Source organism: Littorina saxatilis, linkage group LG16 (genome assembly GCF_037325665.1).
Source record: "Littorina saxatilis isolate snail1 linkage group LG16, US_GU_Lsax_2.0, whole genome shotgun sequence".
Lineage (NCBI taxonomy): Eukaryota > Metazoa > Mollusca > Gastropoda > Littorinimorpha > Littorinidae > Littorina > Littorina saxatilis.
This window is the reverse complement of record NC_090260.1, coordinates 1,217,938-1,224,589: the sequence shown is the minus strand read 5'-3', so window position 1 is coordinate 1,224,589 and position 6,652 is coordinate 1,217,938.

Below are 6,652 nucleotides of genomic sequence, written 5' to 3'. Positions count from 1 at the left end.
GGCTTCGCCTCTTGTTTTTTTTTATAATATAAAGATTGGGAGAAAGACTTGTTTTTTTCAGAATTGGTTTGATTACAACATTTATTTCATTGGTCAGTTGCTTAATGACGATGGAAGTTTTTATACCTATAACGAGTTTTGTAAAAAGTATCAAATCAGAACAATTTTTTGAGTTATTTAGGATGTGTGGGAGCAATAAAAAAAATATAAAAACGTTTGATATTGTTTTGGAGAATTGTTTGATATTGTTTTGGTTGATAGTATTAAATCAGTGTCAGTCATTCACTCCCGAATGAAAGGAGCAACATTCTATTATGAAAAATTATTACAGGATGGAAAGCGTCCACATTTTTGTACAAAATGGGAAGGTAAATTAGAAGGCGATATTGATTGGAAATCATGTTTTAAATATGTAACGAACATTTCTGAAGTGAAACTTAAATGGTTTCAAATCCGAGTATTACATAGGATTTTGGCAACAAATGTGATATTAAAACAAATGGGAGTAGTAGAAGACGTGATGTGCCATTATGCCGAGACGAGAGGGATAGTATTCAACATTGTTTGTGGGGGTGTCAATATATACAGTCATTTTGGAATGATTTGTTAAACTATGTTAAAAATGAATGTCACAATGTTGAACATATTTTTTAATGAAAAGTTTATTTTGTTTGGTATTGATCAATAAAAAAATAGTACAGTTTTTGATTTTATAATATTAAATACCAAGTTTTTTTTATTGATAAGTGTGAGTATGCAAAAGCTGTTCCTACACTGGCTGCATTTAAAAGAGATCTGAGAAAAAGGGTATTTGGTAGAAGAATATTTGTGATCCTCCACCACGAAATGAGTCGCATGTCACCTTTGCATGATTTTCATATTTTTACATTTTCCTAAAGAGTTTTTTTTATACTCTATCAAGTGGTGAAAACCGTTTTTAGAAAAGAGCGAAAACTGTTTGAGTTATAAGCCTGTGACTAAGGTGACCCTCACACTGTTACCAGACACTCCCCGGACTTATAATAAGCCTAGCGCAGAACCGCGCGAGGTGACATGCGACTCATCTCGTGGTGGAGGGTCACATTTAAGTAAAATAATTTTACATATAATAAATTTCTTCTGGAGCGGTACCCATTTAAACCTCTGATATTATCAAATGATTGATTGTTTTTCTGATTGAGTTTGTAAGGATGAAATTTGGTTTTGGAGTTAATATGAGGTTAAAGATGGGTTTTTTATTTTAGACTTGGACATAAACATTGTCTGTTTATTTTGCAGCAGCTTAGCAACAGGACTCGGTGGTTATGAGTAGTTTTACAAAATAATCAAATAGAAAGATAAGAAAGGAGACGAAGAGCTTGTTTACATAATGTAGAAATGTATTGAATATGGGCTGTGTGACTGTATGCTTTATTGTGTTTTCCCCTTGTTTTTGTTCTTGTATTTTTGAAGATGCATATAGCCTAGTTTTGTATGTTTGATGTTATTTGATGTTGTTTAATGTTGTCTGATGTTGTCTGATGTTGTCTGATGTTGTCTGATGTTGTCTGATGTTGTCTGATGTTGTTGTCTGATGTTGTTGTCGTGTACCAAAAATAATTAAAAACGTGTTGGGAAAAAAAAACTGAAACATAAAAAAATCTGTGACATGGGTCACGTGACCACCGCGCAAATAAGGGTACCGCAAAACATAAGGACCCCCCCCCCCCCACCACCACCCCCTGGCCATCTGATGTACCTATCAGAGAAAAAAATAAAACAATATGTGGACTTTTTGAGCTCTTCCCCCAACTCCCTTAGTTTATTTGGTCTTCTAAAACTATTTCAAATTATGAACAACATCAATTTTGATTCCCAGTTGCAAGGAAAGACCAAAAAATGACCTCACAAATGCAACATTTTCTCGGCTTCTGGGAGGCTTTGCCGCCCAGACCCCCCAAAGGGGCGTTTCCCCTGCACCCCACCGGGGCCTCAGCGGCCCCTGGACCCCTGCCTTCAGTTGGACCCCCCTCCCCCCTCAAACGAACTTGGTCCGGCCCTGTGTGGGTAGAATTGTATACTTGTGTGAGTGACGTGAGTGTGTAGATGAGAATGTGAAAGTTGTTTTGGACCCAGACACACACAGCAGACTTCAACGCAACAGCTCCAGTATATTAGGTATTACTCTTAGCTAAGTTTCAGCATGACAAAGAAATTCGAGTGACACAGCTAATGGCTGTACTTGTTATTTCTCTATTAAAACAAATGTTTCAAGATCTTTAGGCCAACAAAATTAAATTGTGTGTTTCTAATAACATGGCTAAACAAAATAGGGCAGGTAGGTAGGGATTTATTTATTTTTTTGTTGCCAGGATAGAATTCTTGAAAATAACTAAATGACACAAAGAGACAAGACTCGCTATAGATAGATTTATAAAAAAAATTTAAAAATGTGACAAAGGATATAAAATGATTGTTTTACCTGGTCTGGAATCTTCAGTAGTAATTGCATAAAAAAAGTCTGATAATTATATCAATTATCATGATAACTTTTTCTTAAAATAGGTGCGTTAAATCCTAGTTGGTTTGTTTTTAATGGACTAAGCAATCAACCCTTGGACTGACAGAAAAGATGTATTATAAAAATGTCCAGTTGCTTAATATTACTTCTTTTTCTTTGGAAGAGAATATGCACTCTTTTGTGTTCAAATGGGTAGGGGGGGGGGGGGGGGGTAGTAAAAGGATCACAGTTCAAGATTGTGCGCGACAAGAGGTGTGTTTCTTTTAACTGTGATGAAGAGGGATAACTCAACTTGGTATCTAACACTATTTCTGAACACTGTAACCACTGTAACCACTTTAGCACTTTTAATTTATTTTGTCTGTCTTCCAAACTTCTAATTCAGCTTCAAAAATGAGAGAAAAATAGTGGGGTTTTTCTGAAGTCAAATCACTATGTTGGATAGTCTATTTTGCTTCCCTATTTATCTTCTTAAGTTTTTGATCATCTGATTACTTTGCTTTTCTATTTGGAAGATAATATGCACTCTTTTCTGAAAAATGGGTAGGGGGTGGGGGTAGTAAAAGCATCACAGTTCAAGATTTTGCGTGACAAGAGATGTGTTTCTTTTTACTGTGATAAGGAGGGATAACTCAACTTGGTATTTAACACTATTTCTGAACACTGTAACCACTTTAGCACTTTTAATTTATATTTTTCTGTCTTCCAAGCTTTAAATTCAGCTTATAAAATGAGTAAAAAGGTGGGTTTTTTCTGAATTCACCCGTTAAATCACTCTGTTGGTTGTTCTATTTTGCTTCCCTATTTCTGTTCTGAAGTTTTTGATCATCTGATTACCTTGCCTTTCTATTTGGAAGATAATATGCACTCTTTTCTGAAAAAATGGGTAGGGGGTGGGGGTAGTAAAAACATCAAAGTTCAAGATTTTGCGTGACAAGAGGTGCGTTTCTTTTAACTGTGATGAAGAGGGATAACTCAACTTGGTATCTAACATTATTTCTCAACACTGTAACCACTTTAGCACTTTTAAATTTTTTTTTTTTTGTCTTCCAAGCTTTAAATTAAGCTTATAAAATGAGTAAAAAAGTGGGTTTTTTCTGAATTCACCAGTTAAATCACTATGTTGCATGTTCTATTTTGCTTCCCTATTTCTGTTCTTAAGTTTTGATCATCTGACTACCTCGCTTGTCTATTTGGAAGATAATATGCACTCTTTTCTGAAAAATGAGTAGGGGGTGGGGGTAGTAAAAGCATCACAGTTCAAAATATTGCGCGACAAGAGGTGTATTTCTTTTAAAATTGGTGAAGAGGGATAACTCAACTTGTTATTTAACACTATTTCTGAACACTGTAACCACTTTAACACTTATAATTTATGTTTGAGTGTGTTCCATGCTTCAAATTGGGCTTCAAAAATGGATACACAAGGTGTTTTTTCCAAATTCACCTGTAAAATCACTATGTTTGATGTTCTATTTTGCTTCCCTATTTCTCTTCTTCAGTTTGTGATCATCCGATTGTTTTTTTGTTTACATATTCACAATAACAATACAATATCACAAATTCTTCAGTAGGGTTTGCGTGAAAAAATCTGATACCTATGCTCAAACTTCAGTCGTTATCTCAAAATTTTGCGCGACAAGCTCTATTCATTTTGTTTTTTCCTGATAAACAAAACACTGAACTAACATAAAAACAAACCTTTAAAACTGCCTAACCACTTTGAAATATGGACTCAGGTGTGTACTCCAGCCTTAAACCCGAAAGTATTTCCAACGTTTTACAAAAAATCCTCTGCATAGTGATTTTGTTGCGCCATTGATGGTGATGGACGTTTAGCCTCAACCCTGAACCACCTTGATACAAAAACATTTTTATGTAAGTCGAACCCGGGTACCCCCCTTTAGACGGAGACAACCAGTTCATCAAAAGGGGGAACTTTTAAAATGAGGTACATTTCTATGTAATTCGAACCCCCCTTTAGACGGAGACAACCAGTTCATCAAAAGGGGGAACTTTTAAAATGAGGTACATTTCTATGTAAGTCGAACCCCCCTTTAGACGGAGACAACCAGTTCATCAAAAGGGGGAACTTTTAAAATGAGGTACATTTCTATGTAAGTCGAACCCCCCTTTAGACGGAGACAACCAGTTCATCAAAAGGGGGAACTTTTAAAATGAGGTACATTTCTATGTAAGTCGAACCCCCCTTTAGACGGAGACAACCAGTTCATCAAAAGGGGGAAGTTTTAAAATGAGGTATATTTCTATGTAAGTCGAACCCCCTTTAGACGGAGACAACCAGTTCATCAAAAGGGGGAACTTTTAAAATGAGGTACATTTCTATGTAACTCGAACCCCCCTTTAGACGGTGACAACCAGTTCATCAAAAGGGGGAACTTTTAAAATGAGGTACATTTCTATGTAAGTCGAACCCCCCTTTAGACGGAGACAACCAGTTCATCAAAAGGGGGAAGTTTTAAAATGAGGTACATTTCTATGTAAGTCGAACCCCCTTTAGACGGAGACAACCAGTTCATCAAAAGGGGGAAGTTTTAAAATGAGGTACATTTCTATGTAAGTCGAACCCCCTTTAGACGGAGACAACCAGTTCATCAAAAGGGGGAAGTTTTAAAATGAGGTACATGTCTATGTTAGTCGAACCCCCCTTTAGACGGAGACAACCAGTTCATCAAAAGGGGGAAGTTTTAAAATGAGGTTGTTGCTGCCGCAGTTCGTAAATCGGGCGCCTGTGCCGCGTCACTAAAAACTCACCTGACGCTTTTGGTAGTCCGCCGCACACAAATATAGTTCGTCAGCTTTTATTGATTTTACTTGAAGACTTGCAAGGCTTGGAAGTGTGTTTTTAAGTCGATGACTTGATCATGTCTTAACTTTGTCGCATATACCATGTGGATGCAGAAAACATCTTTTTGGGGGTTACTTGTGATATATGTATTGATACGCGCACTTCCGAATGCAAGCTAGCTTTTAGCACGTTTTGTTAGTTCAGTTCGACCGGTGCCGTCAAGGAAGACAGACTGATCCTCACTGCTTTCCTCAGATAACTAAAAGTGCCAACGAGGTAATGTGATCTTTGTAGAATGTTTCGCTACTTTTCTCAGATAACTTTTAAAGCCAACGAAGTATGTAGTCTTGTAGAATATTTTCACTGCTCTCTCAAATGTGGTTGTAACGCCTGCAGGACACGTGAACTTGCAGGATATTTTGTAATATTTTTACGGGCTCGTTCATGGCATGGGCTTCACGTGATATATGTGCCAGGTCTTTTGGGCTGGACTCTATCTGACACATAACTCAGAGGCATAGTTAGTTTGGTCTGTTTTTAGTGCAAGTATGAGTAACGAAAATTACAGATAGCGATACCTTTTGAGAGAGGCAATGGAGATCACCCTCATGACTTTAAATTACCGTAACATATAGAAGGGATAGTTCCCTTATACTGACATCAGCGATTTGTACTCGGGCTTGATGTTGCATTTGTTGACGATACAGACTTGGAATTTGCATAATGTGTGCCATGTTCTGAGTTAGACTCTTTCTTAGCTTATTCTTTTAGCCATTTCATGCTCAGTCCTTCTTACTATTGTGTGTCAGTTTTTATGAGATGAACTTGAAACTCCCATGACATGTGTCATGTTTTGAATTGGACCTTTTTCTGGATTTTATATCGGCTATTTCTTACTTGGTTTTATCATTGTGTTTCAGTTTTACGACACCACGGGTTATGTTCAAAGGGAAAAATAAAGCGATTTACATAACCTTGCGTGCCAGTGTGAACGTTGGAAGGAAGGCAGTGACAGAGGTACATGTCTATGTAAGTCGAACCCCCCTTTAGACGGAGACAACCAGTTCATCAAAAGGGGGAAGTTTTAAAATGAGGTACATTTCTATGTAAGTCGAACCCCCCTTTAGACGGAGACAACCAGTTCATCAAAAGGGGGAAGTTTTAAAATGAGGTACATTTCTATGTAATTCGAACCCCCCTTTAGACGGAGACAACCAGTTCATCAAAAGGGGGAACTGTTAAAATAAGGTACATTTCTATGTAAGTCGAACCCCCCTTTAGACGGAGACAACCAGTTCATCAAAAGGGGGAAGTTTTAAAATGAGGTACATTTCTATGTAAGT